The sequence below is a fragment of the Rhinoderma darwinii genome, chromosome 11, assembly GCF_050947455.1.
Source record: "Rhinoderma darwinii isolate aRhiDar2 chromosome 11, aRhiDar2.hap1, whole genome shotgun sequence".
NCBI classification, from domain to species: Eukaryota; Metazoa; Chordata; class Amphibia; order Anura; family Rhinodermatidae; genus Rhinoderma; species Rhinoderma darwinii.
In genome coordinates, this window is record NC_134697.1 from 12,015,359 (window position 1) to 12,028,489 (window position 13,131).

The following is a 13,131-nucleotide window of genomic DNA, read 5'->3' on the forward strand; positions in this document are numbered from 1 at the left end:
CTCCCAACACAGGACTGTGGCAGAACAGAATCAAGAGCAGGACGATCAATCACACTTTAACCCCACCCCTTTATTCAGCTGCTCACATTGTAAACATTAGGGACAGCACAGCAGAGTTCTGTAAAGGAAAATAAAGTTTTGTTCTTTTTTATTTATTCTTTCAGAAATGTACATAAGAAGACGGGGTCCTATAGCTACATTTTCAATTAGATCTCATCAGTGTGCTGGTATCACAGCCCTCCCATTTGGGGTTATGGGGGCTGAATGCTTGTTCACCCACCCAATTACCCATAATTTGTAGGAGAAAGAATTGGTGGAATCCTAAGGGCATGGCCAGACGGGGCGTGTTTCTTCCGCCACTGTCCACATCAATGACGCACATAATTTGCGTTGCAGATTCTGTTTCGGCTTTGCCTAAAATGTGCAGGAAATTGATGCGGACTAGCCGTTGCGTATTCAGGTGAATTGTACTTCCCTTCTCTCTATCAGTGCAGGATAGAGAGAAGGGACAGCCCTTTCCCTAGTAAAAGTAAAAGAAATTGATACTTACCGGCCGTTGTCTTGGTGACGCGTCTCTCTTTCGGCATCCAGCCCGACCTCCCTGGATGACGCGGCAGTCCATGTGACCGCTGCAGCCTGTGATTGGCCTGTGATTGGCTGCAGCCGTCACTTGGACTGAAACGTCATCCCGGGAGGCCGGACTGGAGGAAGAAGCAGGGAGTTCTCGGTAAGTATGAACTTCTATTTTTTTTACAGGTTGATGTATATTGTGATCGGTAGTCACTGTCCAGGGTGCAGAAACAGTTACTGCCGATCGCTTAACTCTTTCAGCACCCTGGACAGTGACTATTTACTGACGTCGCCTAGCAACGCTCCCGTAATTACGGTTGCACACAAGTAGTCACCCGTAATTATGGGAGCTCCATAGACTTCTATGGGCCTGCCCGTGCCGTAATTACGGGCGTTTTTACGTTCGTGTGCATGGGGCCTCAGTCTGGCTATAGACCTAGAAATACATTGGTCCAGCCAGAATTAAGACATATCCTGTACGAAAAAAACAATCCACAACGCAACACACATAACATCTGCGGATTTAATTGCAGAATTTTGAATCTCCATTGAAGTCAATGGAGAAATTCCGCAACAAGTCCGCTACACGTCCGCAACAGCCAGTGTATGCTGTGGACACCAAATTCCGCACCGCAGCCTATGGTCCGCAGCGGAGTTTTCCGCCACGTCAGCACGAACATAACTGAAAAGCTGTGGAAACCAATGGAGAATATGTCCGCAGCGGAATTCCAGAGCAATTCCGCCACGTCTGGCCATGCCCTTAACTTCCCTCTGCCCATTGGGACAACCTGCCTTCCTCCCTAAGGGGCCCATAGCAAATACATGGACGGATTCTAAGGTAATTATGTTCATACACCCTTAAAAAAAAACAAAACTATTTGAATCCTTTAAAGGTTTCTCACCATTTTTTAGATCTCACTTAGCTGTCAATGAACGGAAGCATTCCTGTTTACAGCCTAAAAATGTGTACAGATCTAGTGCTGCTCACACAGCTGAGGGTTTGTTACAATGGATCTGTGCAGACAATCTTCTGTGACCTACATTTATATAAGCCTATCAGCTGTGTGAGCAGAAATAGAAGAGAGGGGGAAACCATAGCAAAGATCAAGTAGAGCCTTGTGTCTGTCCTCCCCTCCAACCAATTTCCATGACCCTTCGGCAAAAATCCCACCCCTCATTTGCTAACAATGCAGTTCCTCCGTAGGGGGGAGTCCTGCACAGATTCTCTCCACCCAATATCAAAGCGGCTAGAACTAAACAAGTTTGGACCCCTCTCTCCAGGGGCCCCATAGTAGCTGCATGGGCTGCCTCTATGGAATGTACGCTCTTGCATGCTGTGACTTGTAGTCCACTAGAATTTGCAAGGTTGCATAGATCTGGTGGGGAAAAAAAAAGTACAAAAACAAATTTGGGACTAAGATCTGTTATGGCCTCTGCTGAATGAACGGATTACCTGCGGTGTCTGTGGCTTCCTGCAGAATAATAACACACTATTATTTTATATTTGAAGGTGTGTACTCTGAATGCAGCTCTGGAGGCGTCTTCGTACACAGCTGAAAGTTCCATCTGGGCAAAACCACATAGAAAACCACAACGTTGTCTTCAAAACATCAAATAAGAAGTGAACTAGACGAGTGTCAGAGCCCTGAGGAAGGGCCAACACCTGAAGACGATACCCAGATCACTCGTCTGTACGAGCATAGAAACCATAAGGCCTGATTTACACGAGCGTGTGCGTTTTGCGCGCGCAAAAAATGCAGCGTTTTGCGTGCGCAAAAGGCACTTGACAGCTCCGTGTGTCATCCGTGTATGATGCGCGGCTGCGTGATTTTCGCGCAGCCGCCATCATAGAGATGAGGCTAGTCGACGTCAGTCACTGTCCATGGTGCTGAAAGAGTTAACTGATCGACAGTAACTCTTTCAGCACCCTCGACAGTGCATTCCGATCACCATATCGAGTAACCTGTTAAAAAAAAAAGAGGTTCGTACTTACCGAGAACTTCCCGGCCGTTGCCTTGGTGACGCGTCCTTGGTGACGCGTCCTTGGTGACGCGCCTCTCTTGACATCTGGCCCCACCTCCCTGGATGACGCGGCAGTCCATGTGACCGCTGCAGCCTGTGCTTGGCCTGTGATTGGCTGCAGCTGTCACTTCAACTGAATTGTCATCCCGGGAGGTCAGACTGGAGGAAGAAGCCGGGAGTTATCGGTAAGTCAGAACTTTTTTTTTTTTACACGTTCACGTATATTGGGATCGGAAGTCACTGTCCAGGGTGCTGAACCAGTTTAACTCTTTCAGCACCCTGCACAGTGACTGTCTCTTGCCGGGTTCGGTCAAAACGAATTCGGCCGAACCCGGTAAAGTTCGGTTCGGTCATCTGTAAGACACTCCGTTCGGATGTTTGTAAACAGAAAAGCACGTGGTGCTTTTCTGTTTACCTACAGTTTGACAGCTCTTGCGCGAATCACGCAGTTCGCACGGAAGTGCTTCCGTGCGGCATGCGTGGTTTTCACGCACCCATTGACTTCAATGGGTGCGTGATGCGCGAAAAACGCACGATTATAGAACATGTCGTGAGTTTTTTTCAGCGCACTCACGCTGAGCAAAACTCACGGACTGTCTGTATGCCCCCATAGAGTAATATAGGTGCGTACGACACGCGTGAAAAGCACGCGCGTCGCACGCGCGTATATTACGCTCGTGTAAATGAGGCCTAAGGGTATGTTCACAAGCCCTATTTACGGACGTAATTGAGGCGTTTTACGCCTGGAATTACGTCCAAAAAAACGGCTCCAAACATCTGCCCATTGAATTCAATGTGTCTTACGTGTCAAAGACGGCGCGTAAAAAGACGCCCGCCTCAAATAAGTGAATGTCACTTCTTGGGACGTAATTGGAGCCGTTTTCATTGACTCCAATGAAAACCAACTCCAATTACATCCGTAAAAGACGCCGCGAAAAACACGTGCACTTGTCAAAACGTCTGAAATTCAGGTGCAGTTTTCTCTTGAAAACAGCTCTGTAATTTCAGACGTAATTGGCGTTGCCATGTGAACATACCCTTACAGACAAAGGGAAAATTAGGACATTACCTCCAACCTGCTAAACCACGCCCCATTCTATATACCGCCACGCCCCTTTTTTAAAGGAGCATTATACCTATAAGGGTATGTGCACACAGAAAAGGTAAAACAGCTCCTGATTTTCAGACGTTTTTTATTTAAACTAGCGTTTTTCGCTGCGTTTTTTACGGCCGTTTTTGGAGCTGTTTTTGCTATACAGACAATGAAAAACGGCTCCAAAAATTTACTTCTTTTAAGCGGGTGTCTTAATACGCGTCGTTTTTGTAAAACGAGGTGTAAATAAACACTCCGTCGAAACAGAACGCCGTATTTCCCATTGAAATCAATGGGCAGACGTTTGGAGGTGTTCTGCTTCCGTTTTTTCAGGTGTTTTTCAGGTGTTTTTCGAGGCGTAAATGTAGTATAGAAGTGTTATAAGAGGAGCGGATGATATCCGTCACACATATGGATGTAAATGTTTCTGGAGGTCCTCAGCACTGCAGAAAAAGTAGTGATCATTATATTACTTATCCTATACTGATCCTGGGTTACATCCCTGTATTATACTCCAGAGCTGCACTCACTATTCTGCTGGTGGAGTCACTGTGTACATACATTACACTACTTATCCTGTACTGATCCTGGGTTACATCCTGTATTATACTCCAGAGCGGCACTCACTATTCTGCTGGTGTAGTCACTGTGTACATACATTACATTACTTATCCTGTACTGATCCTGAGTTATATCCTGTATTATACTCCAGAGCTGTGCTCACTATTCTGCTGGTGGAGTCACTGTGTACATACATTACATTACTTATCCTGTACTGATCCTGAGTTATATCCTGTATTATACTCCAGAGCTGCACTCACTATTCTGCTGATGGAGTCACTGTGTACATACATTACATTACTTATCCTATACTGATCCTGGGTTACATTCTGTATTATACTCCAGAGCTGTACTCACTATTCTGCTGGTGGAGTCACTTTGTACATACATTGCATTACTTATCCTGTACTGATCCTGAGTTACATCCTATATTATACTCCAGAGCTGCACTCCCTATTCTGCTGGTGGAGTCACTGTGTACATACAATACATTACTTATCCTGTACTGATCCTGAGTTACATCCTGTATTATACTCCAGAGCTGCACTCACTATTCCTGGTGGAGTCACTGTGTACATACAATACATTACTTATCCTGTACTGACCCAGAGTTACATCCCGTATTATACTCCAGAGCTGCACTCCCTATTCTGCTGGTGGAGTCACTGTGTACATACAATACATTACTTATCCTGTACTGACCCAGAGTTACATCCTGTATTATATTCCAGAGCTGCACTCACTATTCTGCTGGTGGAGTCACTGTGTACATACAATACATTACTTATCCTGTACTGACCCAGAGTTACATCCTGTATTATACTCCAGAGCTGCAGACACAATTCTACAGGCTTCTCCCAGGATTCCATTCTGGTTCCGTGTCTGCACAGTAATTCTATGTAGGAAAAACGTTGTTCGCTGTTGCTATCACCTCTTCTCTGCCTGTCTACCCCTTGCCATGAGTCTTTGATTCCGCCCGTTGCAGTGAGATGACAGCTGTATTATACAGCAGTCACCCGCTAAGTATGGAGCGAGCTCAGCCCGTGAGTCCGCTCCATACTTCCCTTTAACGGTTGTCACATACATGTATGTGGCATGCCGTTAAAGGGTAAAGGGTCTGGTCTGTGGTCTGAATTAATTTAGGGGTCTGATCGGTGGTCTGAATCAATTTTAAGGGTCTGGTTTGGAGTCTGAATTAATTTTGGCATCTGGTCTGCAGATGACGTGGGTGCCATGTGTGACTTTTTACCAGGCGTACCAGTTGGAGGATCATAGAGCCTACAGGAGCCAGCACTGCAACTTGCTAAGTGAATCTAGCAGCATTAGTGCTATCATTTTGATTTATTTTTTTGCCCCCTGCACCTCTACTGTCTCCTCCTTGGCCCCCACAGAGCCACTGCCCAACTGTTCCCCCCACTGCCCCTCCATAGAGCCCCTGTCAGGGTGCATATCCTCTCTGACCCCACTCCCACCATTGCCACTTTACGCTCTCTTAGTCCTCTTACTCGCCCACAGAGCCCCTGTCCACCTGCTGTCTTCCATATGCCCCTCCACAAAGCCCCTGCCAGTTTGGTCTCACCCCAGCCCTCCCTCCTGCCTCTTTTTTGTTAGGTAGGTAGGTGGCGGCCAGGATTCTTCACTGTATGGGCCAAGATATTCCTGCCTGTGCCTGAACCCTATTCAAAAATATTAATTTTAGTTTTTCAGGACAATATCTGACAACTAATATTGTGAAGCAGTAATGAGTGGAATTGCTTTTCATAGCAATCTGTTAACTTTTGTCCTGGAAAAAAAAATTTGGAAAACAAGGGGCACCTTAACTTTTGTATTTTTGGTGAGGGGTTCTTTATCACGATGTCGCAGGGAAACGATTGTGCTTTCTAAAGACAAAATTCTGTGTAAAAATTATCGAAATTTAAGCAGAAAAGCCGCACAGGAGCTTTATGTAAATCAGAACGATTCTGCTTATTATCTACTCGGGAAAAAACAATATCTCATTTCCGCTCAAGTGAAACCTTCATGTTAGCACTTTCATTAATTAGCCATGTGTTTTATGTACTTGACAGATTTATATCACCACCTCATTTTCCTGCCTGTTAATTTCATTAATCTTCATTTCAGCTACTTAAAAAAAATCTCCTCCGCACACTGCGCAAATGATGAGCGGAAAAAACGCTCTGAAATTGACCTGCGGTGCGTTTTTTTTATTCCACAGCATGTTAATTGTATTTGCGGAATCACTGTATTTTTGTTGCGATTGAATTCAATGGGAGGTAAAATCCGCAACAAATCGCAAAAATCCCAAAAACAAAATCTTATATTTACTCAAAATTCTGTTCTTCGTCTAGGCCGGCTTCCTGGGATGACGTTTCATCCCATGTGAACGCTGCAGCCAATCACAGGCTGTAGCGGTCACATGGGATAAAACGTCATCCCAGGAGGCTGGGCAGCAGGACGGCAGAGGGATGCATTACCATGGCTACGTAAGTATCAAACTTTATTTTTTTTGTGGAATTCCCTGCTCGACCAGGGTAGATATGCTGTGTGCTTTTACACAGCGTATCCGCCCTGTGTGAACATACCCTAAAAGATGAAAACGATAGTATGTTGAGTGAATTCTACCCTGTAATCATGATGTCCTGCTCTCTTGTAGGTTTCTCAATAATAAAATATCATAGCGACATGTGCATGGACTGCAACAATCCACAAATTCACTGGGTGACAACTGCAAATCTTCCACGTATTTTGCTGTTGTCACTGAATATCCTCCAGGCTTCTTCCTGGTTCCTGTAGATGATGTAAGACTATTTCCAACCAATAATCTCTGCCTCTCCCTGCAGTGGGCTGGAGTTTGCACAGTGCCTGTGACATGCATGCTGCTGCACAGAGCACAGTCAGTAGCCTCTCCTGTGCTTTAGATCTACATATGTGTCTCTTCTGCATCCTGCTCGCATTTTAGAATGATCTATATAACTATAGTTTTTGATAGACGCTACACCTCATTGTGTGATCCTGTAGTGATTTCTAAAATAAGATGGCAGATAGAAGCCTGAGTATTCTCTTCCAAAAAGCAAGTTAGATGAACATAGAAGAACACTGTTATAGTGTGGAAGATGTAAGGGGGGGGGGGGTGGGTATTATTTCAAATGACTGCAAAGGATTCTCTTCAACATATTATATATAAGCTCATGTGGACAATATAGTCTCTTAGCCCTACATATATGTAACCAAAAACGTCTTTAATGAGTTTCTCCAGATCTCTTCATTTTTGTCTCTAATAAAGAGAAGTTTGGGGGTGTATCTCCACCCACTTAATGGCCCAATAATCTTCCGCACATAGCATGGAAAGATTACCCTCCCCCTCAATCAGCAGCCCTGATAAGGCTCACACATGGGATTTACATTAGATGGGTCTTGGAGCTATTTATACGGGTCTGGGTTTTTCTGATACAGAGCTCCATAGTGACATGTCAGAAGTTTTGATCGGTGGGGGTCCGAGCACTGAGACCCCCACCAATGGCTAAAACGAAGTGGCAGAAGCGCTAGTGTGAGCGCTGAGCAGCTTTGTTTCTGTTCTGGCTTTAAGAGAAAAGACGGTCAGAAATGAAGCGGCTCAACGCTCACAAGAGTGCTTCTCCCGCTTCGTTTTTGCGATTGGTGGGGGTCTCAGTGCTCGGACCTCCACCAATCAAAACATCTAACATATCACTATGACATGTCAGATGTTTGTTGAACATTTAGTTACCCTTTAATACTAGAAATATGAGGTGAGCTCCTTGGTTGCTTTCTTCCAAAAACAGCACCACACCTGTCCACAGGTTATGTGTGGTATAACAGCTCAGCCCTGTTCACTTCAATGGAGTTGAGCTGCAATACCAGACACAACCCATGGACTGATGTGGCGCTGTTTTTGGAAGAAGCAGCCATATTTTTCTTATCCCGGAAAACCCTCTTTAAATGTATGTAGTAAGCTCCTACGCTGCTTTTAGTGGTGGTTGCAAGTAGACAGAATTGTATCATTTACCTCTGTCTATACAGGGAATTTAGAACTCTGCATCAGGAAAATGGAGCTCTGACCATATGCTCAGCTGTATGAATATATATATATATATATATATATATATATATTATTATTATTACATAGTTACTTAGGCGTCTGAAAACAACAGTCTCAGAGCTTGCTGTTTAAATTCAGAGGAAGGTGACTGAAGCTAGTTTTGCTACATAGGGAGAAAAATAATCCTTCCTGTCCCAGAAAGGCTGTCAGATAAGTCCCCTGGATCATATTAGCAACCCCTTCCCCCTTATTATTTATAACTCTAAATACAATAATGTCTTTAAGATGAATATTTAAGCTTCCTTACATTTGGTATTGTATTTGGCATCTTGTGGTTAAGCATTCCATAGATAGAGTGCTCTTACTGTAAAGAACCCTTTCTTACTGTAAAGAACCCTTTCTTACTGTAAAGAACCCTTTCCTATACCAATGATGATGAATTACCGTTCCTTCCCATGTAAACTATGTTATTTAGCCTGTCGAACAGTGAATACTTCATGTGCCAATTCTTTGTAATGACCTTCTATATATTTATAAGGTTCTGTTTATATCTGTAGATACCACCGGCGCCCAACATACCCCATTGACTTATATTAGGGTCTGTGGGGTTCTGTCATGGTGTCTGTTTTTCTGCATGCAGCACTATTCTTTCCGTCAAGTCTGATGGGATCTGCAACAGAGTCAATACTCAATACAAACCCATTACAAGTCGGATGAAACAAATGGTCCCTATGCCCCATGGCGGCCATGTTTCTCATTGCATCAATGCGCTTCCCCTTTAATTCTGTTTTTAATATATTTTGTTAAGTACCTTACAAATAATATCTGCTAACCGGAGAAGTTTGTATTTGTCTGTTTTTCACTAGAGTGCACGGAAAATCTGCATGTTCGACTGGTTTTCTGCTTTATATATAACACCTTAGGGTTAGTCAGAAGTTTTTCCAGCTCGCTTTTGTAATATTACTTTATATGGTGTATGCAGATTATTTTTTTCCTCTTATAGTCTCTTTATCGGGTGGGTTTTATAATGAAAACAACAAAGAAAATAAAATATTTTAGTGCTATGTGCTGCTCGTGTAAGGGTATGTGCACACACACTAATTACGTCCGTAATTGACGGACGTATTTCGGCCGCAAGTACCCGACCGAACACAGTGCAGGGAGCCGGGCTCCTAGCATCATACTTATGTACGATGCTAGGAGTCCCTGCCTCGCTGCAGGACAACTGTCCCATACTGAGAACATGATTACAGTACGGGACAGTTGTCCCGCAGCGTGGCAGGGACTCCTAGAGTCGTACATAAGTATGATGCTAGGAGCCCGGCTCCCTGCACTGAGTTCGGTCCGGGACTTGCGGCCGAAATACGTCCGTCAATTACGGACGTAATTAGTGTGTGTGCACATACCCTTACAATGACGTTATAAGCATTGTACATTCATTTATTTATTTTTAAGATATATTATGAGTATTATTTATTAAATATTGTTAATAATTATTCATCTTTATATTGATGATTTATAGAAAAAAAAGGTTAAAAACCAAAACATTTACTCTACCTAGAACCATGAGTTTGTCACAACATATTGTCCCCTATGCTTTACCTAGAATGTGCACTTTAACCTTATGTTATGATAAGAATTTAAATAGCATGTACAAATATTAACAAAATTATTATTTATTTATTTAGAATTAATCATACAAAACAATAATTTGTGATGGCACTTAAAAGTAATTACACTATAACTATTAGTATTGTTATTATTATTATTATTATTATTATTATTATTATTTTTTTTTTTTTTTATTTTTTTTTTTTTTTGTATTTTATAATTATTCTTTTTAGTCATTATTATTAATGTATTAAAAATAGTATGAAAATATATTTTATTATATTTTTTATCAAATATAATAGTAAATTATTTCAAAAAAATCAATCAATAATTGATCAAACTGTCCAATGAAGATGATGAAGATAATCATCCATTATAAATGACCCTGATCTATTAATTAGGAATATCAGGAAGTAGGGTTATCTTTTGCCTTTGACTGGGTTCACACATATCGACCACAGAGCGGGCAAGGTGCTGCGTCGACATGCGGTTTTCCCACCAATTGGCGCGGTTTAATAGCCGTACGATTCTGCAACTTGATTCTGGATTTTCTGAGTTTTACTGTATTTAGGTGGAAATATTATTTGCCAAAAACAATGGCCTTGATTTAAAAATCTCCTACCGGTTTGTGTCTACAGTTACTATGCAGACCTATGTGTCTCCATGGTTACAGACTACAAATAAACCCTGTGTAGTCTGACCCTACAGTCATGTGTTACTCCCCTCTTCTACTGTCTGTAGCTTATCAAGAAGAAGGAGTGGAGTAAAACATGACTGCAGGATCAGACTACACAGTATTTGTTTGTAGTCTGTTCCCATGGAGACACATAGGTCTACATAGAAGCTGTATACACAAAACGGCAAGAGATTTTTAACCACGACTATTCGCAAAGCTGCTTCATGTTTTATTTTAGACGCATTGGAGCCATGAACAAAATTTCTTGCAAAAGTCTACACATCCTGTAAAGTCCCTTTAAATAAAATAACGTTAAAAAAAAAAAAGTCGGAGTCCTTTTTATATAAAGAATGTTTCACATTTCCGCAGCAGTATCTAGGTCAGTACGGACCGTTCGTACTGTATATAGATGTCACGGTAAAACATTTCAACTATTCAAACAGATATTGCAGAGCCGGATTGGCGTCCCAAATACCTTTGCGGATCTATTAGACGCTTCGCTCGGCCTGATGTGCCCGTCAGTTTACATGTCAGATTACTTTTCTATTCCATCAGAGTAATGCAGCAGAGTAAAGTATCTATGAACATGAAAGAGAACTGGGTCGCCTCGTCCCTAATGGATTCAGTTAGCGGTTACCTATGTTTTATCCTGAATTATGTGATTATTTTTTTAAGCTTATTATTACATAGCCCCGAGTTGTACCGCAGCGACATTATATCTCCTGACGGCTCTCGGAATATTACAGTATTATAACTGATATCTATCCGGCATGTGCCAATTAAAATATTCATAGAAACGCCCATTTTGATGCACATTTGCATAATCCCGCCTCTTTTACAGTCAGAGTCAGAACGGGACTGTTTGTAACCATGGGAAGGTTGGGTGACAACCAATATGGCCGCCATTACCGCCTTCACAGGAATTGTCACGCAGCTTTTCTGAACTCCTGAATGGCAAATCTGCTTAGTTGTGCAGTGATAACATCCCCTGCCTTCCATTAGATTCTAGGAAAGTTGGGTGACAACACTGGTGGGAGCTGGAATTGTTGTTATCTTGGTCACCCTACTTTTCCAGATATAGATTTAAAGGGCTCGTCTTATCAGGATAACCCCCTTTTTCAATTTGGGGGTATGTTCACACGCTGTGTTTGCGTATTTCAGGGGGGAAACGCCTCAACATACGCCTGAAGAGACGGTAGCTAAACGCCTGCAAACATCTGCCCATTGAATTCAATGGTAAAAACAGTATTTCGTTCAGACAGGGCGTTTTTTTAAGAAACGGGGCGTAAAAAAAAGCCCCGCAAAAAGATGGAGCATATGATTTATTGAACCGTTGTTGCCGCTGTTTTTCATTGTGTCAATCGAAAAACAGCTCCAAAAACAGCTCCAAAAACAGCTCCAAAAACAGCTCCAAAAAACGCCTCAAAAAAAGTTTTCAGCTTCAAAGACGGCTGAAAATCAGAGGCTGTTTTCTCTGAAAACAGCTCCGTAATTTTCAGCCATTTTTATTTGTGCGTGTGAACAGACCCTGAGTCTGCCCGGCAGTTATCTGATCACTGCGGCTTCAGAAAACCCTGGAGCGTCACATTGGGTAGGGGGAAAACGGATACAGCAGCACAGAAGAAGAAAACGCGGTTTTCTATACACAAATTTCCAAGTCCTGCGTTTTTAGGAAATAGTGTGATGGAATTCATGGCAAAACTGTGTGTATTTTTAATTCACTGGTTGGGTCAGATGGCGCATTTCTTGGGATTTTTTAACCCTTTAACCATTTGTTGAGTCGCCATGGGGAAGTATGAAGCGGGCTCACGGGCTGCCTCATCTAAGCTGTATGCTCACTTTGACAACCCAGTGGCCATCCCGTGACGCAATTGAGTGGTGCCAATGGTTGCCATGGCAGCCTGGGTGCCTAATTTGGTATCGCCTTAATCATATCGACCCATAGAATAAAGTTAACATATCGTTTTTACCGCACAGTGAAGGCGGTAAAAACAAAACCCAAAAAAACAATGGAGGAATTGCTGGTTTTTGCCTATTACACCCCACAAAGATTTTCTTTCCAGTTTCCCAGTCCATTATATGGTACATTAAATAATGTTGTGAAAAACTACAACTCATAAACTGTTTTCTCATAGACTCCAATGAAAACAGCTCCAAAAACGGACGTAAAAAACGCCGTGAAAACGGCGCGAAAAACGCCGCGAAAAATGCGAGTTGGTAAAAAAACGTCTGAAAAACAGGGTCTGTTTTCCCTTGAAAACAGCTCTGGATTTTCAGACGTTTTTGTTGACTACGTGTGAACATACCCTCAGGGTATGTTCACACGCAGTGACCAAAAACTTCCGTAAATACGGAGCTCTTTTCAGGCGAAAACAGCTCCTGATTTTCAGACGGTTTTTTAACAACTCGCGTTTTTCGCTGCGTTTTTTACGACGGTTTTTAGAGCTTTTTTTCAATGGAGTCAATGAAAAACGCCTCCAAAAACGACCCAAGAAGTGTCCTGCACTTCTTTTGACGAGCCGTCATTTTACGCACCGTATT